We start from the raw sequence: 25,453 nt of genomic DNA on the forward strand, positions 1-25,453 counted from the left end.
TCGAACTCGTGATCCTCCTGCCTCCGCCTCCTTCAGCAAATCCTACTGGCGTGCGCCATCAATTACATGATTTGTCCAAAATTACCCAATTAGTATAAGACTAATCTAGAACTCAACATGGAAGCTACTCCCTCAGCCCTGAGCTCTTCCTTCATGCCACAGGCTTCAACGGAGCTCAGCTTCTAGTTTGCTGGAACATTCTCCGGTGAACATCTTAATGAGTATTTGGCAACTTTCCAGAGTTTGTTCTGGCATTTGCATCGTGCTTCTGAGAAGAAACCTTTAAACCAGGTGTCAATCATTACCTTACATTACATTACTCCTGGGGTTGGGTGAGGTTGGGGGGTTGGGGAGTTGGGGTGAATCTGTCAGGAGTTAAAGGGAGGAGTTGGGAGGTGAATATGATCAAATAACATTGTAAGAAATTCTCAAAGAATTAATAAAAATAGTTATTAAAATAAAAAAAAGAATAAGAAATCACAATTAAATTATACAATATACTAGTTGAACTTAACAGATAACTACAGTATTTTTTTGTTGTTGTTTTATTTTTTGTTTTTTTTCAAGACACGATTTCTCTGTGTAACACCACTAGCTGGCCTTGAACTCACAGAGATCCACCTGCCTCTGCCTCATGAGTGCTGGAATTAGGCATATGCTATCACCATCAGGCTTTTTGTTTTGTTTTGTTTCTTTTTCTTTTCTTTCTTTCTTTCTTTTTTTATTTTTTGGAGATGTATAGCCCAGGATGGCCTCAAACTCTTGATCCTCCTGCTTCAGCCTCCTTTAGCAAACCCTACCTGCCTGTGCCACGACAACCAGCACAGAATATTTTATAAATAGGATATACCTCATCCTCAGAATCTCAGAGAACCTTCTATAAGACACATTGCATTGTAGGCCAAAAAGAAAGTCTCAACATATAAATGATAATCAATATGTTTTGTATGTTATTACATCCTAGTGAGACTCAAAAGTAGAAATTGTGTAAATAATTGGAAATTAAAAATACACACCTATGCTGTATACATGGCTCAGCAGTTAAGATCATTTATTATTCTTGCTGAGGACCTTGATTAAATTCCCAGCACCCACATCAGATAGATCAAAAATATCTATAATGCCAAGTAAAGGAAATCATACTCTCTTCTGGCCTTCATGGGTGCCTATATATATATGAGGTACACAAAAATACATACAAGGTATACAATATATATAAACTTGAATATTAACTATAAATATTTAAAATATACTGTTGAACTGTCTGTGGATTATTGAAAAAAAGTCACTTAATTAAACTTAAAGATATTATGGACTTGAATTAATATGAAAGCAAAACCTTCCGAGAACATCTAAGATATAGAGAGGAAGTTCTAATAAGAAAATAATTTTCAAATAATAATTTCATTATTTATTTCCTGATCACATTTTCACCTTCTTGTACACCTTCCAGTGTCTACTTACCTATCCTCCATTCCAAATAAACCCCTTTCTGTCTCTCATTAGAAAACAAATAGTCTTCTAAGGGATAATAGCAAAATAAAATAAAACAAAAACTAACACATCAGAATTGGATGAAACAAACTAACAGAAAGAATGGAGCTGAAGAAAAGGTCAAGAAACAGAGACCCACTTATTCCCACATTTGGGAATCCCATAAAAACACTAATCTGAAAGCCATAATACATATGGGAAGGTCTTGATTCAGACCCATGCTAGCCCTGTGCATGCTGTCTCAGCCTCTGTGAGTTCATGTATGCTTTGATCATACTGATTTAGAAGGCCTTGTTCTCTTGGTCTTCTCCATCCCCTCTGGCTCTTACACTCTGCCTCCTCTTCCATGGGGTTCGCTGAGCCCTGATGAGAGTGATTTGATGGTTATAACCCAAGTAAGGCTGAGTGTTCCATGTTCTCTCACTCTCTGCTTAATGTCTGGCTGTAGGTCTCTGTACTTGTTCCCATCCGCTGTAGGAGGAAGCTTCTCAGGTGATGGCTTGACAAGACACTCATCTATGAGTATAGCAGAACATCATTAAGAATAATTTTATCACCACATTTAATTTTCTTTGTTTAGACCATGTTATTTGATTCTACCCTGGGTCCATGGGCAATGAAAGTTTTAAGACAATAGAACTTGGAAAGACTTCTTACACTCATGAATTCGCAGATTTTCTATGTAGAAACAGTTATACTGCCAAAAACAATCTCCATCGGAACCTCGATGTCATTTCTCACACAACTAATACTTCAAAGAGAAAGTGCCAAAGTTCATCAAGTAGCACCAAAAGCCCCTAAAAAGCTGAAGGAATTTTGGCAGAAAAACTACCACCTCACTGCAGATTATGCTACTGAGTTTTAGTGACTAAAACCAGTGGCATAAAACCAGATATGAAGACCAATGGAATCAAGCACAAGACCCAAAAATAAGTATACAAGCTATACCAATATATTATTTGATGAAAGTGTCAAAAGTATACATTGGGTAAAAGGCAAATCATTCCACAGATGGTTCTGAGGAACTGAATATTCACATATAAAAAATCATGTTAGTTACATATCTCCTATGGAATACAGAAATCTCTCCAAAATGGATCAAAGATCTTAATGAAAGGTCTGGAATTTGGCAGTTGCTAGAACACCAAAGTAAAACACTTTAGAATATAGGCATAGCAGGAACTTCTTCTAAAGGACTCCAGGGGTTCAGGAAATAAACTTCAAATTGACAATGGAGATTACAAAAATATTAAACAGCTTCTTCATATCAAAGCAAACAATCACCAGAGTTGAAGGCAAACCCACGGGAGAGCAAGGGGAATTTATGTACTATGCATCAGCCAGAGGATTGATATGTAGAATAAACACAGACTTGGGAGAAATCTATACATATGCCATCTTCTCAATGAGTGGGATAATTATTGAATAGAATGAAGAAACTCAAATAGCTAATACATTTTTGATGCAGTGTCCAAATTCATTAGCCAACAGGAAAATGCAAATTAAACTGAATTGAAATTCTATCATCCCTCACTTAGAACTTGTGTCATCAAGAAAAAAAAAAAAGAACAAATGTTTGCAAGGATATGGGGAAATAACCCTTATTCACTGGGGATGGGTATGCAAACTGGTGCAGTCATTATGAAAATATTACAGAGGTTTCGCTAAAGAGCTAAAGCCAGAAATATCGTATTAGGCAGTGGTACCAGTTCTAGGTGAACAAACTCTGAGGACTATGTGTACAGATCTGTCTTTACTGCTGCACTATTGTTTTCCAACAGATGGAAGCATGTGGAAAAGGGCAGCAAATGCACAGAAGTAGGATTTTATTCAGCCCAGAGAAAAATTAGAAAATTTGCAGGAACATGGGTGCAAGTAGAAACCATTATTTTTTTTTTATTATTTTATAGTTTAATTTAATTTTACATGTCAGCCACAGATTCCCCTGTCCTCCCTCCTCCCACCTCTCCACCCCACCCTCCCCCCAACCACCCCTCCAGGTGGAGCTCCAGGAGTCCAATCAGCAAGAAAGAGGAGGGATTGTATGAGATATTGAGACCATGATTGGAAAAAGTAGAAACCATTATTAAGTAAATTAAGCTAGACACAGAAAGATGCCTTGTCCAACCTTGATATGAGGGCTTTTGCCTTATCTTGTTGAGTCTTGTTTTGTCCTGTTTGCCACTCATCTCTTGGAGGTCGGCTCTTTTCTGAAGAGGATATGGAGGGGGAGTGGGTATAGAGGAGAAGAGAGGTGGGGGGTAGTTCTGAGAGGAGTTGAGAGAGGGGAAACTGTAGTCAGGATGTGTTGGATCAGAGAAGAATCTATTTTCAGTAAAAAGGAATGGTATCACACCGTACCACTCCTGAATCCTATGTGTGTTTGTATCTATGTGTGCATGGGGATGTGTGTGTGCACAATATTTGTGCTGATCTTGAGACAAGAGTGGAAATCATGTGTCAAAGAATGGGCCTTAAATGAAGGAAAGGAAGCAAAGCGGGGGGTGGGATGGTGGTGAATATAAACTGCCAGAAAGCAGAGGCAGAAAGAACACTGAGAGGAAGGAAAGGGTCCCTCAAAAGGGAGGTCAGAAGATAAAGCCAGGGGAAAAGGCAGAAGAATAAGAACAGATGATGTATAAAAATGCCACAAAGGATGCCATTTATTTTTATTCTATCTTAAGATATACTATAAAAATATTGCATTTTTCTTCATGTCAAGGGGCAATTAATTATGTGATTTCAGTAGAAGTTTGGATTGTATGAAAACCCAATGACTTCAGAGTAAAGCATTGTGTTTTAAGACATGTGGTGACTTAATAAGTAAACTGTTATTGATAAAGAGAGGTGCTGGTTATTTCTTTAAATGCACAAAAATGATGTCTAGGTATATGCTCTAGGTAAGCAATAGTTGATGAATAATATTAATTATATTATGGTATTGTGAAATAAAAAAAATTATATTGATACTTCCATCTTTTCAGGTTTGAACATTTTTTGAGGTATGCAGTACAAATTAATGATGTAAGATATGCAATATAGGACACGAGGAAATGACATGAGAGTTGTTTATATGCTGCTGAATTTGAAATCTTTGCCTCAAATTGCATAGGTAAATAACACCTGCACAGATTGGCCCAAGTTCAGTAGAGCTCTGAGTTGAAACACTGATTGAACCTATTTGTATACAGATCATCACAAAATTTGTAGGAATAAAGTGGACAGCTGGTGCTAACAGAGTGACTAGATGGAAAAATAGAGATAAAAGTGGCATTCAGGAACAATGGACAGAGAACATAGGATAAAGACTTGGGAACAATATTTAAGAAGCAGATAGCAGAATAGATATTGGTGATAAAACCTGTCAACAATGAGTGAGGAAATTGAGGATGCAAGGGAAGCTGGGTAATATATCACAGAAAAAAAATAAAAATTATCTTTCAAAAAACATGTGGAATGGGAAATTCAACCAACTATTGAATTATATCAAGGTTAGAACTACAGGTAGGGAAGCCAGAGAGAGATTTCACTGAGTACAGATGTTTAAAACCTGTAACCAAAAAGTTATTTGCAATTGACAGCTGCCTGGAGAGGGAAAATCAGTGCCTCCTCCCAGTGGAATGACACCAAGTATATGAACACACATGCCAGGACAAGTCCCATGCTCAGGAGTAACTGACCAACACAGAAGCGATGCTATTTTCTTCAGTGTGTTTTTGCTTGGGCATTCTTTTTGTGTTGTTGTTGATATTTTATTTATTTTTGAATGAAGGAAAGAACGTGAAATTGGATGGGGAAGGGAATAGGAAGATCTGGGAAAAGTTGGAGGGGATAAAATAGAATAATGCATAGATATAAAAATGAAAAATGGAAAACAGAAGGAATGTTGAGTCATAAGTCAAATATTCAATAAATTTGACATCTCAGAGGTGACTTTAATGAGACCTCAAAGAAGTGCATGTATGTTTATACATGCATGAGGGGGTGTGTGCCTGTGTAGGTGTGTGCGTGTGTGCCTGTGTAGGTGTGTGTGTGTGTGTGTGTGTGTGTGTGTGTGTGTGTGTGTAGAAATAACTCTTAAAGAACTTTTGGTTCTGCTTTATTAATTGTTATACAGCTTTTACCCCTCACGGTTTCCCTAGCAAATATAACCACTATCCCACCCTCCTCCAGTTCTAGTTAGATTTTTGATGCTGTGATAAACACCCTGACCAAAAACAACTCAACAAGAAAGGATGACTTTCAGCTTACAGTTCACAGTCCTTCATTGAGTGTTGTCAAGCCAGGAACTTAAGGGAAGAACTGAAGTCAACTGTGGAGGAACACTGCTTTCTGGCTTGCTCTTTATCCCCCTCTCAGCCTACTTTTTTAAAAAAATAATTAATTTGTTTTTATTTTACATACCAAGTACTGCCCCCTCCCTCCTCTTTTCCTTCCCCCACCACCTCCAAACCCAGCACCAACTGCCCCGGGATGGCAATGCTCACAAGGGACAAGGAATTCCCATATATATTCTTCATCAAGAAAATACCCTACAGACTTGCCTATAGGCAAATGTGATGGAGGCATTTTCTCATCTGAGGTTTTCTCTTCCCGGATGTTCCTAGTTTGTGACAATTTGACACGAACAAAAAATTTAGGTCCTCGAAGGGATTATCCCAATCAAAACTTTCTATATCAAACTGCCAGAGACAGCAAAAGCTCAGCGATGGACACTTTTTGCTAACAATTGGTGCTACAATCAGAACTCAGTCTTTGCTTGTAGGCTATAACTGAATCATAGTGGATGCCCATATACAACTTAAAGTATTTTGATAGGAACATTCATATAAGAAATGAATGAGGAAGCTGGAGAAATGGCTCAGTGTTTAAGAAGCCTTGCTGCTTTTGCAGAGGGTCCATGATGGTTGTCCATCACACACATGTGATGGTTTACAGCTGTCTCTAACTCAGACTCCAGTTCATCCAGTACCCCTTTCTAGAGCCTGCAGGAACCTTCACTCACATGTATAGACACACACATCTACACAAATAAGAAATAAATAAAATAAATATTAAAAAAGAATGAGGATTTAGAAAACTATGATTTCATTATTAACAGGAAAATTTTATAGTAAGTATATGTGTATATATTATCAGAAGAGTATTAAACAAAAACTTACCCAAGAATAGTATCCACTATATCCATTTATCTGACATCACTCCTTTATTTCATTCCCCAGTAAGTATTAAAATAAAAACACTGAGAAAAGTATTGATCACAACGAATTAAAGAAAAGTGTTAGATTGTTAGGTCAAATTTCTAAAATTCAGACTATCACAGCCTTGTTTGGAATAATGTGACTAGAATGAATATTCAGAATCAATAAACCCAATTCAATATGGTACAATGTTTCCATTTATTTACAAGATTGGAAATGAGGCTGTTATCAGCAAGCAATAAGCAGTTAATGCCATCTCGCAGTCCAATTATTTTAGTTTTGGAAATTGCTGGCTTCTATTTGGTATATGCTTAATTTTGTCTATTCAGGTAAATAAGAGTTAATAGCCAGAGTGTGAATTTGCCACAGCAGATAATTAGTGTAATCTGTTATGTATGAAAGCTAAGCTGGCAGAACTCTGTTTTTAATAATGCCCATGGTGTCAAATCACCAATTTCTCATCATGGCTGCAAAATGCACAGATGGGCAAGGACTCAGTCCTCATTTGTAATTTATTTGTTTTTCCAAAAGAACCTGCTGAGATTATTCTTCTTTTATTTCAGTATTCAGAATAACAATAAAATCTATTGACTGAAATGTTTCATTTCAACATGAGATACATTTTCTTATTTATCATTATGATTAACACTTAATGCGCCAATTTTCTATATCTTTTCTCTCCTATTTACAGATCTGTTTTACATTTTGGTGTGGTATGTAAACAGTAGGAAAGCAAGGCTATACCCAATAATGTCTTTGAAAAATAAAACATACATATTCTTACTCTGATACAATACAAAACACATCATCATGTTGTTTGTACCTAGTTTATTACTCTGCTTAATATTATATACAATTGTTACCTATAATAATATAACATTATACAATGTATATATTGTTTATCTATAAATTTATTATTGGAATCTATTCATGATGTGTAGATGTTAAGAAGCTCCTTGTTGCTGTTTAAAAGACAGAAAACACATGATGAGAATTGTCTCTGGGGACAAAAATCTGCCAAGGATTTTATTGATAAATGAATAAAACCTATATTTTTTTAAAGTATGGCAGTGAAGCCCTCACAAAAAGGGAAGCTAGGAAAATAATTGCTCTTCTAGAAATTTCCAAATAAGATTAGGCTGTTCCTCATGCTTATTATGACTTTGATGTTATCTCTTTGTAGGTATGAGATATTTGTATGTAATATATAATAGGAAATAAAACTGCTAATTTTTATACTAAAAATTATGGCTAATTAAAATTGAGAATGCTATTTTTTTGCATGCTCTTTTTCTGTTTATGAATATTCTGGTATATATTTATATAAAATCTTAATTTAACATATTCACAGTTTTGAAAAGTATATTACATATTACTTATTTTTGTCATGTCACATTTACTAATGAAATACATTGGATTTAAAAAATTAATACAGAAAACATTTCATTTTGACCACTGTACCATCTCTCTCTCTTATCATCAAAGTATATTATTTCTAGTGGAAAAAAAATCATCTCAGATACAACTGTGGCAAAATATTTTGTATTTTACAGATAACATTAGAGCTTTTTTTCTGTTATATATTTGTTTCTGTTATATTTGTAAATAAGACTGTGTCTTCAGGTTACTGTTTTTTTTGTTGTTGTTGTTGTTGATAGTGATATGTCCTTGCTGTTGCTGAATATTTTGGATAACATAGAGATGGAATAAAGGCAGGAATTCAAAAAGGCAGAAAGAAATATAGGCAAGTGGAGAGGAGGAAGGAGTGAGGAGTGAGAAATTGAGTGGGGATATGACTGAGAAGGACAAGTAAACCCATGAAATATGAGAGGAAAGAAGAACAGGGATGCCAGCACAGGATCCGAACCTGAACCCCCTCCTGGTGTTATGCTTCATAGAACATTTGTAGCAAACATGGAAGAAGCGTTGTTCAAGCTACTGTGTATCTGAAATGTCTAAGAAAAGTAGCTCCATGGACCTGTAAGCAAGCTAGAGAGTGAGCCAGCACCCACCATCCCCTCAATGGTTCCTGCTCCAGAATTTTACTTGAGTCCGTACCACGATGTCCTTAGTGAAGGGTTGTGAGCTGGAAGACGAAATAAATCCCTTCTGCTGCAGGTTGCTTTTGGTCAGTGTTTTATCATAGCATCAGAGAGAAGACTAGAATAAATACAGGAGTGTTTGAAGAAGCCGCCTTTGGGTAATACAAAACACATTGCTTATTTAAAGAATTCTCATCTAACCTTAGCTCAATGACCCTTTTCCAAAACAAGGTAAAATTTATAGGTTCTAGATATTACTATTTATTTTCTTTGGAGGTCATATTGGCATCTATTGCCATATATTTTACGTTTTTGAACATTCAATCTATCTTTATTCATATATTAGATAAAAATGAGCATCTTACAACAGTATACAGTTTGGACATATTTTTGATCTACCCTGTTCATTTATATTTTAATGTGTTTATTTCTATTCATTCACATTTAAATAAATCATTGATATAATAGGATTCAAAACTACCCTTTTAGTTTTAGTGATTTTATCTTCTGTTTGTTCTACTTGTCCATGACCTAACTTTTTTCAATAGGTTATTTGAACTATTTTTGTAATTGCATTTATTATGAATACATATTTTCAGATAAACGCTAGCTTGAATCAATACCTGCATCTTTTCAGTGTTTACTGCTATTGTTATTTGATAATTTTAAATAAAGTGTATAGGAGCTGAAGAGATGGCTCAGCTGTTTAGAGTGCTTGTCATTCTTACAGAGGATTTGCTTTAGGTTCCTGGTATACACGATGCATAGCTCACAAGCTCCTGTGACTCACCATCCAGTGCATTTGATTCCCCCTTAACTTGCCTTAACTATTTCTCCAGTACTTATTTAGCACAACACCATACACTGGCATATATTGTGTTTTACTCTTAACCATGATTTAGAAAATTCAAAAGGAGGAAAGTTGTCCCATGATGGGGGAATGTCTTTTTGTATGCTGTGAAATTATGTTGCTCTGATTAGTTGATAGATAAAGCTGTTTGGCCAATGGTGAGGCAGAATAGGGTTAGGCAGGACATTCTAATGGGTTAGTTTAAGATGTAAGATCAGCTAGTGAGAAGCCTGAGCCAATAGACCATACAGTTTGTAATTAATATAAGCCTCTGTGTGTTCATTTGGGTCTGACCGGCTGTGGGACCACAAGGATGCAGGAGCTGGGTGGGCACAGAAAAACTTTCAGTTATAGTCCCATGTATGCTCTTTCTTTCTTCAAGTTTTTAAAATTTCATCTTGTAGGATTTCCTCTATTTGCAGAACTTCCTTCAGCTAGTCTGTTAGAGGAATTCTTCTGATAACAAATTCTCTTGTTTTCACTTTGTCTGAGAATGTTTTGGATCTTTTCTCTTGTCTGTAGAACATTTTTGGTGTCCCTGACATTTTGGCTGTTCTTTTCTTTAATAATGGAAAAAATAGTGTGTCATGAGCTTCTGGCCTTCCTTTTATATGAAGGGAAAAAATCCCATGTTATCAGAACTTTTCTTCTGTCTCATAATTCAGGTACGATTTTCTTGGGATATTTTCCCTATTTTTTTTCTTTCTCTTCAGATTTTAGATTGATTTTAATGTTTCAGTTTAAATATTTTTTTCAGTTTAATCTGTTTGAAGTCCCTTCATTTTTACATTGGTAAATTTATAATTTTGACAAAATATGGGAATTTTTGGTGATAACTTTTTCAATTCAGTTATAAGCATGGTCATCTTTCTCACATTCTTCAGGAATTCTCAAGCTGAAAATGTTGACTCTTTTAGAGTTCCTTGAGTCCCTGATTTTCTGCTTTTAGTTTATTTTCTGTGTTGTGATTTATTTTGAAAAATATATGGCTATTTTTCTTTCAGTTCCTTGATTCTTGCACCTACTATTCTCATTGTATGGCTTTACTGATTTACTCCCATTTCATTTGGTTACTAAATGACATCTGAGCATTTCATTTGATTCATAACTTTTTTTTGTCTTTGTAGATGTGTTTCTCTTATTTTCAAGCATTTTATTGTTTTATTAAGCACTGTAATTGTTAACTAAGTCATTGTAGCTATGCCTGTTAATGATAGGATCATATCTATAGGTTACACATTTTCATAATTTTATTCACTCTTAAAAACTTCATGTATATAGTATTTATATGTCAATATAGTATATATATATATATATATATATATATATATATATATATATATATATAATTTTGATCATATCTACTCCCAGCTTTCCCACTTCAATGATCCCTGGATCCCCTGCAACAAATACTTCTCTCAACTATATGTTCTTTCTTTTTTTTTTTTTTAAGAAAGATTATCACCTGAGTCTAGTTAGTACCTCCCATATGCATGTGGGTATGGGGCCATCCATTGGAACATGGCCAGTCTACCTTTAGCTACACCACACCTCTCTACCACAGAACTGATTCTCACTCTCCCAGAAATTGTCAACTATCAATGATTCCTTAGTTAGGGTGGGGAATTTTGAGGCTATGTTCTCTCTGAGGTGGAATTTTTGACTGTCTTAATCTTGAGCAGGTCTTGTACAGGGAATTCGTTCCAAGGATGAGAAAAGAAAAGGGTTGTAGGGGGAATTTAGATCCAGAGAATTAGGAGGACTACTGTGAAATCCTGTCTTCTGTTCATGATACGGCCGCTGCACTTGGAACACGTGACGGTTTATACTGGAAAGAGAAAGTCCAGTGGTATGTTTTTGAGAGTGGGTTTGATGAGACATGGGGACCAGAAGATAGAGTGGGGAGAAGTAAAAGGAATCATCAGTCAAAACTATATATATATATATATATATATATATATATATATATATATATATATATATGAAAATGACATAAGCAATTTTGCAAATTTGTAAAGAAAAAGAAAAATGTTACTTTACAACATTTTTGAAACTACAGATGCTATGTTTCAGAAAACTAACCCATTTGGATTTTGTTCAGTTATGATGAAGGCAGGTCTCTATCTAGTCCTGACATGAGAAAATATAGTCATTGCATTCCCAGAGAGGCTGTTCTTTAAGTTTTTTTTTTTTTGAATTAAGGTTTGAAAGGCAGTTTGAAGGTTTCTTACTGAAACAGTAACATTTGAAAGTTTAAAGCTGACTTTTTGATAATCTGCCCCCACGGTGGTGGCGCACGCCTTTAATCCCAGCACTCGGGAGGCAGAGCCAGGCGGATTTCTGTGAGTTCGAGGCCAGCCTGGGCTACCAAGTGAGTTCCAGGAAAGGCGCAAAGCTACACAGAGAAACCCTGTCTTGAAAAACAAAAAAAAAAAAAACAAACAAACAAACAAAAAAAAACCAGGTCATACCTGGAAACATTTCCCCAGTCTTTATGCAGAAGGGACTTTATCTACTTTACAGTTGATGCACACTGGGGAAAAAAGAAACACCCAGACCATGTTTTGAACTATGGTGCAGGTGATCTCAGTTGACATTGATAAAGAAGATGCAAACCAGAATAATTGTCTTCTGGTTGGAGAGGAGGCACCTGGGCCCAGGTGATAAATGAAGCCCCAGCAAAATCTGTTTTTGATGGATATTCTTTCTGATACACTGTATGTATGCCATAGCATTTCCCTAATTTAAGCACAAAATTTGTGCTTACATATTTGACATTTGGAGTTGTTTCCCTAAAAATGTTCCCCAATGTTTTAATGAAGAAGATGGAATCCTCTGTAATGTTCTTCAGTTAATGTTGTATGTAATTCAAAAGCAAAGCTCTCTCTCAGTATGTGTGAGCGTGTGGCTGGGGTGGGAGATAGTAACGTCACCATTAAAGACTGAAGATGCATACATGCATGAGAGGTCCCCTGTGATTCAAAGCATTGATTGGGATAATTATTTGAATTACTGCAAGTTTTATTCAGTGGTAGTCCTATGTGAACCTTATTGTCTGCCACTCATTACATGTTTGCTAAAACTGATAACAAATCTACACATGGATACATGATTTATGACCACTGACTAGAGAAAAATATTTATTTTATCTTAATCAAAAGAGAAAAACCAGGATATTAGCATTCATGGGCAGTGGGCAACAACATTAATTCACGTGTTGTCTCACCTCAACATGGGTCAATGCTCCTGCACTCTGTCATAATAACATCTGAAAGGACCAGGCCAACTGAACATCATGTAGAACTTAACAAGGAGTTAGTAAAGCTGTGACATCATGTTATTCAGACAGGATGAGTAAGAGGCAGCCTCTATACTGTAGGCTCAATCACAAAAATTCCATCTAGAGTCTGGAAGAGTCTTTAAGAAATGCGGATTATGAGACAATCAGATTTTGATCCAGTGGTCCTCTGTGTATGACAGAATCTTTCTGACAAATTAAAAGTCCAATCACTGCCTGGCTGCTGCATTTACTGCACAGAAAGAAATTAATCCCTGGCAGGTTATATGAAATCTTATTTTTTATTTAAAAATATTTTCAAATAAAGCTGGTTTATTAATCACCTGATTTTAATTTGATAATTATCAATATTTACCATTGATTAATTTGATCAAAAACAAACTATACACATGTATAAAACATAGTCAGGAAAGTATCAGTTTTCTCATATAAATGAGAGTGATGGAGAAAGAAATGTAAGTACTGACAAGGACATGGTGGAATTAGTTTATTGTCTGTAAGATGTATCTGGTTTACAAGGCTGTAGCATCAGCTCTTTGTTCTGTCTTTTTTGGTGTATCAGCTCCTTGGTTTTTATTTGCTAAGTTTTTGATGTCTAATACTATGTATAGCACAATAGTTTCCCCATCTTTTAACAATGGAGATGGGTTTGTTTCATTGATTTGTTGCTCATCAGATTTGAATCTGATCTGCCCCATTGGCAAACTGTCATTGACAGTAGGCTCTCATTAGTTTACTAAGTGGCAAATGCTTCTTGGGCTTAAATTGCACCGTTGAACCTTTCAGTCTGTCCACTCAAAAATTAATATGAACTTTTTATCTATCTAGAAATCTTCCTGTTGCTTCATTACCATGGTAGGCATCATGGTCTTTTCAGCTCTGGCATCACAATAGAGAACCAGTTTTTCACTAAAAAAAAAACCCAAAAAAACAAAAAACAAACACACAAAAACCAGCTATAGAAAACAGGAAAAAGACAGTTGGGATGAAGTCTGTTTATTTTAACCATATAAGCAGTTTGAAAACTTGTCTATATTTGCTAATGGCATTATATTTGTTATTAAATTTGATAATTTTATTAAGATAAGATAACCGAGAGTTAATCCTCCTTAGTCAGTTTTAATTAATTCTTCATTGGAAATGGTTTAATCTTTATTCTTAATTTCTTTACTGACAAATCAACTCACTAGAGCTATTTTGTATTTTATTCAATTTTTTTTTACATTTCGATTTATTGCTCTCCTGCTTTTTACACTTTAAATGCTATTTAATTTGTCTATCCTTGCTAGTTTGAGAATATCTACTTCAGTTTAGAATGTTGTGCTAAAACTTGTTTTTGCTCTTTTTTAATTCCTATCTCTTTTGGCAGATATAAGCTCTTAATTTTTATCAGTAAATATTCTGTTATTTGTATTTCCTGTTATTTTTCCAGTGATATATTACATTACATTTTTTCATTTTTCTATAATTTTCATATATGTGTGTATGTATTCATGTATATAGTGTATGTACTTATGTACATATATATGTATGTATTGTTCACATGTTTATCCTCCACTATTCTTTGTCATCCACCTCGTACTCCTACTGAGTTATTTCTTCCCAAGTAGTCCGGCTCCTACTTTCACGAATCTTTGTTTTGTTCAAGCCTTGTGCAAGTAGACACAGGAGCTGCAATAGTCATGCTGCATCCAGAGGACAGCACTTCACAACAATCCTCCCCTTCCCTTGCTTTTGCAATATTTCCAATCCTAGTTACATAGGGTTCCCTCATCCTGGAATGGGGTGAGATATAATTGTTTTATTTGGGCCTAAGGACCAAATAGTCAATTATTCTGAACAATTTTGACTAGTGAATCTCTGCACTAACCATCCTCTATTGTAGGAACATTTCTGATCAAGGCTGAAAGTAACATAAGTCAATGGATAAAATAAGTAACTCCTAAACTAAGTTGTAGTTTGTCTACACATGCATTTAGCAAAATAACCATAGTCACTTTCCATCTACAGCTGTGACTTCCAAAGTCATAGTCTTTTGACTAAGTTTAGAGCTCCAGACATCTATTTCTTCCCACAACGTGAGCATCAAATCCAATCAGAAAAGACCTGATAAACCACAAAACAGATATGCTATTGTTGTGCCAGAGGGAATAATCATTATCATTCACTAGAAGTTTTTTATTGTAATGTATAGTATCTATTTCTGTTTGAAAGCATCGATGCCTTTTCTCGCCCAATATCCTGTATGGTGCAATCGGGCATTGAGTACTAACCAATAGGAATGAAGCATTCAGCTAAGTTCTAGCTTGGTTAGTGCAAATTCGTGAAGTCGTCATCGACAGATCTTATCACCTAGTTCTTATCACCTAGGCAAACAGGAGCAATGAAAACAGTCATCAGGGTGTCCTTGATCAACAACTGACAGGGACGTATGTTATACCTAATTTCAAGATTTTCAACTACCAATTTTTGTACTCAGGTTCATATTGGAGAACTCCTTTTTCTGCACTGCATGATGTTCTTCTGTTTGGTGTGACTTTGTGGATGGTATTCAGAGAGGGAAGATGACATTTGAAGATCTTGCTTCTCTTTGATTTCAACAATATCCTAGGTGCTCCACCCCACTTTTCAATCCTTTTCCTGTTTTTTTTTATGAAGAATTATTTTTATTTTTCATTAGTTGAATGTGTGTATGTTGGTCTAAGTGAATACCACTGGTGTTCAGGTGCCCACAAAGGCTAGAAGAGGGTATCAGATACCAGTGGATTTGGAAATAGAGACAATATAAGTGATGGGAAATCTATCATGGATCCTCTGGAATAGAGTAGTAAGTGCTCTTACACACTTAGCCATCACTTCAGCCCACCTCTTCTGTTAATTTTAAGGAACATCCTCTTCTTTCCTTAAGCTTTAGAAGCTGAGCCTCATCAAGTTGTGACCTCAGAAAGTCTTACCTTCTTTGTGATTTGACCTTTGTATTAAGGATTGCTTAGTTTTAAAAACTACTGTCAATTGCACTTTTGTTTAATCCTTATTGCACTATAAAATACATTTATTATTGTATTTGAGATGTTGTCGGTATTTCAATTTGAGTTTTGAAACTATTTTATGAAATGTTCATAACCATTGATGATTTAGAAGGTATAATTTAGTGTATATTCCTTAAATAAAAACTGTCATCATCTATTCCTTCAATATTATTATGTTAGTTGTCTACTCTTTATGCTATTATTTTTTTTTATTTTATTGAAAACATATTTTTTCTCACACAATGTATCCAGATTACAGTTTCCCTTACCCTGCTCCCCCTACTTCCTCCTCACCTCCACTCTCATTCAAATTGACTCCCTTTATATCTCTCATTAGAAAAAAATTAGGCTTCTAAAGTATAATACTAAAATAAAACATAATAAGATAAAATAGACCTAACACTTTGGAATTAGACAAAACAAATGGCTGAAAAGATGCTAAGAGAAGGAGCAAGGAGTGGATACCTACTCACTCACACCCTCAGAAATCCCATAAAAACACAAAACCAGAAAACTATCATGTTTGCAAAGAAACTGAAAGGTGAAAAATAGAAAAAAAATAAAAATAAGAATTAAAAAATTAAAATAGACATAAAATTAAAAAGGAAAAGAAAAGAGAAAAATCCCTGACAGGGCATTATGGGACAAAGAACCTCCAAAGATGCCTTTAGTTCATTTTCCGTTGGCCCTTTATTGCTGAGCATGCAGCCTACCCTTCAGAGTAGTTTGATTTCCCAGTGAGACTCCCTTGAAGGAAATGAAATTTTCATTTGTTAGTGGTTATTAATTGGATATAACTTCTGGTTAGGGATGAGGTATGTGAACATTTTTCCTTAAGCTTGAGGATCCCCATCAGGTACAGACCTATGCTGGCCATGCTCCTCAGTTCCTATCTGCTCTGTTATGTTTAGAAGGCTTTGTTTCCTTGGTGTCCTTAATCCTATCTGGCTCTTATACTCCTTATGTCTCCCCTTCTTCAGGGATCCCTTATCCTTGAGGGGAAGGGTTTGATGGAGACATCTTATTTAGAGTGGAGTGTACATTCATACACATGGAAGTGTCTACTATATTAGATTTCATATTACTCTTCAAATAGCCATTAATTTATATCTCTCTCCCCATATTCTCTCTGCATATTATCCAAATATTTCTGTTTTTGATCCCATCTGCCTCATGAGGAAGCCTCTTTAATGATGGCCGAGCAAGGCATTGATCTATGAGTATAATACAACGTCATTAGGAATCATTTTATTGCCATGTTCCTTTAGTAGAACAGTAGTATTTGGTTTTACCCTGGGTCCCTGGGCTATCTAATTTCAGGTTCTTAGACACCCAAGTAACATTGTACATGGGTTCCATTACATGGAGTAGGCCTTCAATTAAATCAGATATCAGTTGGTTACTCTCACAAGCTTGTTGCTTCCACTGCACGAGCATATCATGCAGGCAGGACACTGTGCACATTGAAGGGTCTGAAGTTGGGGTGATGTTTACTTTTCTCCTTTGGCAGTACAGACTGCTTTCTGATACCATGAACACTAGTCTGTATGGGTGAAGGCTCCAGGTAAGCACCATCTTGACTTCTTCTCATGCTATGGGTTGTGTAATTGTTGTCTTCAGCAATGGAGCCTTGGCATCATTTGTGGAGTCGACCTAGAGTCTGGTCAACAGCCAGAGTTATTTGGAGGGTTCCCATGGGATCCCTTTTTGCCAGCAATTTAATGAGATGTCACCCATTCCTGGTACTGGAAACTTCATTTAGTGACAAGGGGTGTTCAATTGTGATTTTTATATCTTCCTTAATTTGGCAATTTCATTTTGATTAACTTCATATATATATATATATATATATATATATATATATATATATATATATATATATATATATGTGTGTGTGTGTATGTGTAAATTTCTACTATATTTGATTTTCATAATGCCCCTCAAGTGGCCCTTAATTTAAGTTGTATCTCCCAATATTCCCTCACTCATCCCCCTCTTCCCTCCCTCTCTCCACTTGATCTTCCATTCTAGCCCCTCCACCCTCACCAATCCATCAGTAACTATCTATTCTATTTCCCTTTTCTAGGGAGATCTGTAGATATATCCGCAATGATGCCTAGGCCCTTACTTTGTACCTAACTTCTGTGATTCTATGGCTGGTATTTTGCTTATCATTGATTTACCAGCTAATATCAACATATAAGTGAATACATACCATTTTTGTCTTTCTGGTTTGAGTTACTTCACTCGGGTGATTTCTTTGTAGCTCCATTCATTTACCTGTGAATTTCTTTTTTTTCTCCCCAAAGGCTAAGTGATATTCCATTGTGTCAATGTACCACAATTTCTTTATCCATTTATCTGTTGAGGGACATCTTGCAGAATGGAATAGAGAAGCTTATTTGGTTTAATCTCTGAAGGGACAGATAGAAGGGTATCGCAGTGCGTAGTTATTTATGTAAAACTTGGAAGGAGTCCAAAGCATCATCATGTGACGGTATCAACTGAGTTAAAATTCCAACAAAGAAAACAGCATGTGTAATACTTTGTTCAAGCTGGTGTTCAAAATATTTAGTATCCCCACTTGTTTTCAGAAAGACATTTTTATCTTTCAAAGGCAGTTTTACAATGAGCATTTTCAGGCACTTTGACATTAGCTTCTTTGAAAGCCTTCAGTTGCTCCTCGGAGATTTCATTAGGGAATTTGCTGTCAATATCTTCTGTAGCTAATTGTATTGGAATCGGTGCCTGGTGATTTAGGAGTCATAACCACTATGAGGGTTGACTCTGTGCATTTCAAAGTTATTCTGCTTCTGGGTGTCTAGAGGTAGAGGTTCAATGAACCTTTTGAAGATTTCCTTGAGTTTGATAATAAATACTAAATAAGGTCCCATAATTACACAAAGATAAAGCTAGTAGTTATGCTGGTTTGGTGGAAAATGTGAATTCACTTTTAACTGAAATTCCATAGCTCAAATTACTATTCTAAATCTACTAATAAGATTACACTTATTAACAGAGCCATACTACTAAAAATACTTTTGATTAGGTTTTCTTTCTTATTTTTGAATTCAAAATTCTTAAAAGGTTGTTTATAAACTGGTAAATGATTTTTTGTTTTGGTTTGGTTTGTTCTAGTTCAGGCACAATATCCTACAACATCATGAAACTAGATTAATCCTCTTTGTTCTGAGATTCTCCACAATGAGATGTGTATTGTGTTAAATAATTACTTGCTTGTGGAGATGCAGAAACTCTTCTATAAAGTCTCTCAATATATTGCAATGTGATATATTCAGTGATTTGGGTGGGTCCTGTGTAAGGGTACAGCATGAATGTGCACATTTCATAACTTACTGATTAAAAGAATGCCAGCTTGGAATGTGATTTTTCCTTATTACTGTGTAGACTGAGGGTTGGGAATACCACCTCAATAATGGACCATGTCAAACACCTTAGCAATTACTACTCAGAAACATGCAGAGATGGAGGCACAGGTTGAATTTTATGGCATAGTGAAGAGTGGTCTGTAATAATTACGGAGGTCCATCGTGAAAATTGAAAGAACATGTGGCATGGTGGGAATGTTTAGAGAGCTCTGTAAGACAAAGAAGTAGGAGGTGATGCTACGTATGTTTCTCAATTAAAAAAAAATGTACCTGAATATGATCCAAACCATTGCGGACATTTGGCTTATGTAATTTATTTACAAAACTACCTCTTTTTGAAGTAATTGAAATTATAAGAATTAAAATGCGGCAACGGAGGATCAAAACTAGGAACTTAAAATCATTTCACAAGTCACTTCAATGGATCTCGACAACAGGTTGTCAAATTGTGATCCAAATCTGGCTATCCACCTGTTTGGGGGAAATAAACACTTACCAGTGCAGGGTCATTTATATAACAGTATCATACTGTATAAGCTGAAATTCCTACTTGTTGAAGACATATATAGTATATATAAATCCCATGAATAACACCATGGCTCTCTAAAGGAAAATTTTGGTAAGCTTTGAATATCATTATGCTTGCTTTCCTGCAAAAATAATTTTAGCATTAGAATGATTACTAATATCTACATGTTTGTTTATAGCAACTGTAGGAGTTTTATGTGCTGAGGAAAGTTTTCACTCTGAGAATACATTTTTCTGTGTGTGTCATCTCATGCATCTATGTGGCCACAGAGTTTATCCAGGAATTTTTCCTATATTTCAAATATTTGGAAGTCTTTTATAAGATTTTTAACTATCTTGACAGCTTAATCTTCCATGATATAAAAAGGTATTATTAGAAATTGACTATCATTCTGTTATAAAGTAGAACCACAACAACAAGCATTAGTTGTTCGTCAATCCTCTCTTCTAGTCAGTGTTCTGCACGCTGCCATTTCTTGTAAAGTAAACCACACTTTAGCAGTGAACATGTACACCTCTTCTGTTTTCCAAATTTCAAATCCAAGAGATAACCAGCATTTACCTGAATCTTTTTCTCTAGTCCGGGAAGCAAGAATTTGAAAATCTTCCCAGCCTCTCAAGGAACAACATTGTTCCATGTATTTGAACTGAAATGAGACATCTTCTATAATTCCTAAATCAATATTTACACTGCAAGTTATAGAAACATGAAGAATGATGAAGTAAAGCAGTTAAATGTTAACCTGTTCAATGATTTTTCATGAATTATGTGGCATGCTTAAGGCTGTTTCCAAACTTAAAATGGCAAGAGACAGAGAGACAATGAGCCCTTCAGATTGTCATAAAATCTTCTCTAACAACCCCTATTTTCTTCCAGTGCACATTGGCATACACTTGGGGGAAAAATCATTTCAAAGAGCTGCTTTGCACATCAGCCTGCTTTGAATATCTTGGAATAGAAGCTCCTTGGAGGGAGGACCAGCACCTTCTACTTCTTAAAGACCTGACACTAAGTGAGACTCAAATAAATGTTAAAGCATTATTAGAACAAATACTTCAACCATTCTCTGTTGTGAACAAGAGGACAGGGGAGGTGGGGACAGCTGGAGCCTACCTGTATGTCAATACTCCCGAGGCTTCTTGTCAAGCTACAGCCTGAGGCCTTTTCTGTTAAACTGACAATAGAAAACGTTAAATAAACTGACAGGTGTCTTAAGCAAAAAAGGACGGGGAATGAAGGAAAGTGTCTGTGGGACAGAACATTTGAAAATTTGTGTTTTTTTTTTTTTTTCCGGGGAGGAGTGATCATGCAGAAAGAAGTTAGGTTTTTCAGGTTTTGTGTAAGAGATAAATAAAATGGCTTTAATGAGAGAATGTCTGCTATGTTGAACAAAGAATGGAACTATTGACAAAATGATTCTTTGTAAAATGTAAACTGTTTCTTTAAGGACAAAGTAGTAAATGGTGCCCAATAAGTGGTTAAGAATTACATAAATATTTAAAGCGCTTTCTGACACATCTGAGATGTCCAACCACTGTGTGTTTACGTAAATATTTGCCTGGAAATTAGAAGAGGAGGACAAATTCTTGGCTACAAAACTAAAATTAAGTGATGCTTTATCCAATTCAGGAAAACCTAGGAAGGTCTGGCAATTGAGAGAGTGAGAAGTAGAAGATACATTGCTTTCTGACCGTGGGAGGAGAAGTGAGGAAGTCTATCTTTTCTACCATTTGTCTCTTTGTGGTGTGTTTGGCTTGCTTATTTTCTGCCCCATATATCAAGAAGAGCACAGTTGATTTTCCCTTTAAAAGGCCAATACACAGTCACTACCTAAGAAAAAAAAATGTAAGGTTAACTGTACTCTTTTAATGCAAACATCTTTTCAATTGAGTTTGATGAAAGACACTTCTCATGTCTAAGAGAAAGTGTGGGTCATTTATTCCCCATGTCTGTGACTGCTCTAGCCACCTCAGCAGAAGATATTGTAGACGTAATACCACTGCAACACATACACATATACACATACACATATGTGTGCGTGTGTATGTGTGTGTGTATGTATAGTTAAAGCCTTAGGAACAATAGCTAATTATGTCTACTTTCTCTTTGTGTCTTAGTCTCACTCAGCCTTGCTTCTTCATCTATCATCTATTATTAATCTGTATTTATATCATATATTTATCTATCTAACTATGTAAAGAATAATAATTTCTTATATTGTTCAGTGATTTTTTTTTTACTTTAAGATAAAAATGTATACCTTATATAGCGTTTGATCCTTCATAACTTGGTATCTCTTAGTCCTGGAGGTAGTACTTGCTAGAGCAATGCATAAAAGGCAGGCAAAGGAAGCAGTGTGTTGATGGTATATGAAGTGTGATTTTTTTAAAAAAGTACATAATTTGAGCTATAGGAAATTTCTATCCCATTACAATCTGAAAGTTTTATGTTACATATTCATTTTTTGTCACCAAATAAATGTTAGGTAGCTGTAAAAAAGCGGTATTTCAGTATGCATTCCCTGTGGAATAACACTCAATCTGGCATCAACAGGAAAAGGTAATGAGAAGTGTAATTATCTAATATAAATAAACTCAACGGTGACTGTTTTCTTTTAGTAAATACCACCTAATTCTATTAGGACTTCATTCTTCTCAGTTAATGCACTGTCCAGTACTAAGTATCAGATAGGCCCAAACTGTCAACCCAGGGCCAAGCTTGCATTCAACAATATAAAAATATTATAAAATTCGATGAATCAAGATTATTTGTTGGGAATTCATCTTGATTAGTTAATGAGAATTGCATATCTTCTTGTGTTTGCGTATATTGCTAAATAGAAAACCAGGTTTATAATGTCATTTAAAAGGAGAGATAAAAATGTATTTCCCAGGAGTCCTATGGTTAATAAGTACAATTGAAACTTTGACAAATTTCCCTTGTCAAATAAAGGTAGGGAGCATATTCTTCAAGTACCATACATTTCCTAGCATTTTAATTTTCCGATTTGCAATATTTAAAAGCAAAACTCCTTCATCATACTTTGCAATATATATCCAGCAGTTTCTGTTCATGTAGATGACATTTCCTTTTGACAGATAGGTGGAAGTGCCCTTGAAATTTTAAGCAAGAATAGTGTTTATAGATCCTTCCTTTCTACTTTAATAAACTGAACAACCATACTAGCCAAAGAAGTGTTTTACAACTTCTTTGGGTCAGAGAAATACCTGTAACTCATTAACACATTTTTATTAGGAATAGATATAAATACCAAAAGTCAAATGTTTCACTGGCTAGAGTAGCTGGTGTGAATGCAATAATTAACATTCATGAAATTCTGTATATACATTTGCAATGCAGGGCATTTTTCTATGGCTGTGTGTTCATAATCTTCTAACATTAAAATTCAACAAAGTAAATTGAGCACAATAACAAGAGTAAAATTTCACAGTTCAATTAGGTATCTGTTTATCCACTTAGCTTGTTTCCCTTTCTGAAGAAACACTTTGGCATAGATCATATCACAGGGGCTTTATGTTTTAAATAGATCTGATTATACATGAAAAATTGAGTTAGCTTTAGTAAATAGCTTTTGAATAATAAACACGATGTCTTTAAAAGTTTTGGTGAAAGGACTGTGATATTGTTTCATGCTTTTATTTTTTTAATGATGAATGTCTTGGTCAGTGTTCTATTGCTATGAAGAAATACCATGACGATAGGAACTCTAATAAAATAAATCTTTTAATCTGGACTTGCTTACAATTTCAGACCTTTAGTCCATTGTCATCATGGTAGGGAGCATGGTGACATGCAGGAAGACATGGTCCTGGAGAAGTAGCTTAGAGTTCTACATCTGAATCTGCACGCAGTAGGGAGAGACTGGGCTTGGAATGGACTTTTCGAAACTTCAAATCCCATCCCATGGCACACTTCCTCCAAGAACGCCACACCTCCTAATCCTTGTAAATAGAGCCACTCCTTGGTGACTAAGTATTCAAACAACCATATTCCACTGCCTGGCCCTGACAGACTTGTATCCATATTATAAAGCAAACTGCATTTAGTCAAACTTTGAAAGTCTGGATACTCTATTACTGTCATAACACTGTTTAAAAGCGCTATACATTATACAGATTATATATTGTCATTCCAAAGAGAAGGAAAAGGAGCTTAGTACAGAAATACCAAACCAAAACAAGAACAAAGCCCAGCAGGGCAAACTCCAAATTCGGCATCTCTGTGTCTGATGTCCAACCACTCTTTGGATCTCCATCTCCTTCCACTTCTGTTGACTGCAACACACTTCTCTCTCTTGGGCTGGTTCCATATCACGTTAACAGCTCACCTTGGCAGGTATCCAATGACTTTGGCATCTCCAACATCCAAAAAAATTCCAGGCTTCACTTTCACAGTTCCTTACAATAGCCTCTCTGGGGACTCCACACAGAGACACTCAGGACACATGCCTGGACTCAGAAGCTTTCCTTAGGCCACAGAGTGAGCTTGCATAACCCCTTTATTGTATTGTTGAAAGCAAAGCTAAATCCACCAGGCTGAAACCACCAAGTTCTGCCGCTTACTGGGACTGGAACTTAGCCCCCTCTTTCTATTACACTAGTTGCAGATTTCTAATGTTGATTTCCTTTACTTCTTAAGCTTTTCTTTTTTTTAATATTTTATTTTATAATTAACTTAATTTCCCATATCAGCCATGGATTCCCTCGTCCTCCCTCCTCCCACCCCCAGCCCTCCCCCCAAACCCACCCCCCATTCCCACCTCCTCTAAGGCAAGGTCTCCCCTGGGGAGTCAGTCCAGCCTGGTAGCCTCAGCCAAGGCAGGTCCAGTCCCCTCCTCCCTATACCAAGGCTGAGCAACGTGTCCCAGCATAGGCCCCAGGCTCCAAAAAGCCAGCCCGTGTACCAAGGACAGGTCCTGGCTCTACTGCCTGGGGGCCTTCCAAACAGTTCAAGTTAATCAACTCTCTCACTTATCCAGAAGGCCTGGTCCAGTTCCATGGGGCCTCCTCAGCCACTGGTTCACAGTTCATGTATTTCCACTAGTTTAGCTATTTGTCCCTGTGCTTTTTCCAATCCTGGCCTCAATATCTCTCGCTCATACAATTCCTCCTCTCTCTCGCCGATTGGACTCCTGGAGCTCCCTCCACCTGGGTTCGACCTTGGATCTCTACATCTGCTTCCATCAGACACTGGATGAGAGTTCTATCATGACAGTCAGGGTGTTTAGCCCTCTGATCACCAGAAATTCCTCTTTACTTTGGAAGCTTAGCTGGGTGTGATCTTGCCCTGAGGTCACCACTCCTTTTTTTTTTTTTTCCCCACTTAACTTTTCTTTAAACTTTTTTGTCTCTGAGAATTGGACTTAGCTCCATTATATTTTCCGTTGCTCCTTTTCATGTCAAACTTGTACATTTTGTATTTTTCCTTGCTCAACTTGTTCCTTTTCATTATAGATCTGCACAAGAGTGACCACTAATAACCACAAAGTCAATACTAGGCTGTCTTGAAATCTCCACTGTGAAAGCCATTAATCCCAAACTTTTCAATTTAGCCTCATGTAGAGTTTTAGGACAAGAGCAAAAGGCAGCCAAATTCTTTTC

This window comes from Peromyscus californicus, unplaced genomic scaffold, assembly GCF_007827085.1.
Source record: "Peromyscus californicus insignis strain IS unplaced genomic scaffold, ASM782708v3 Scaffold_23__1_contigs__length_62951481, whole genome shotgun sequence".
In the NCBI taxonomy this organism is placed as follows: Eukaryota; Metazoa; Chordata; class Mammalia; order Rodentia; family Cricetidae; genus Peromyscus; species Peromyscus californicus.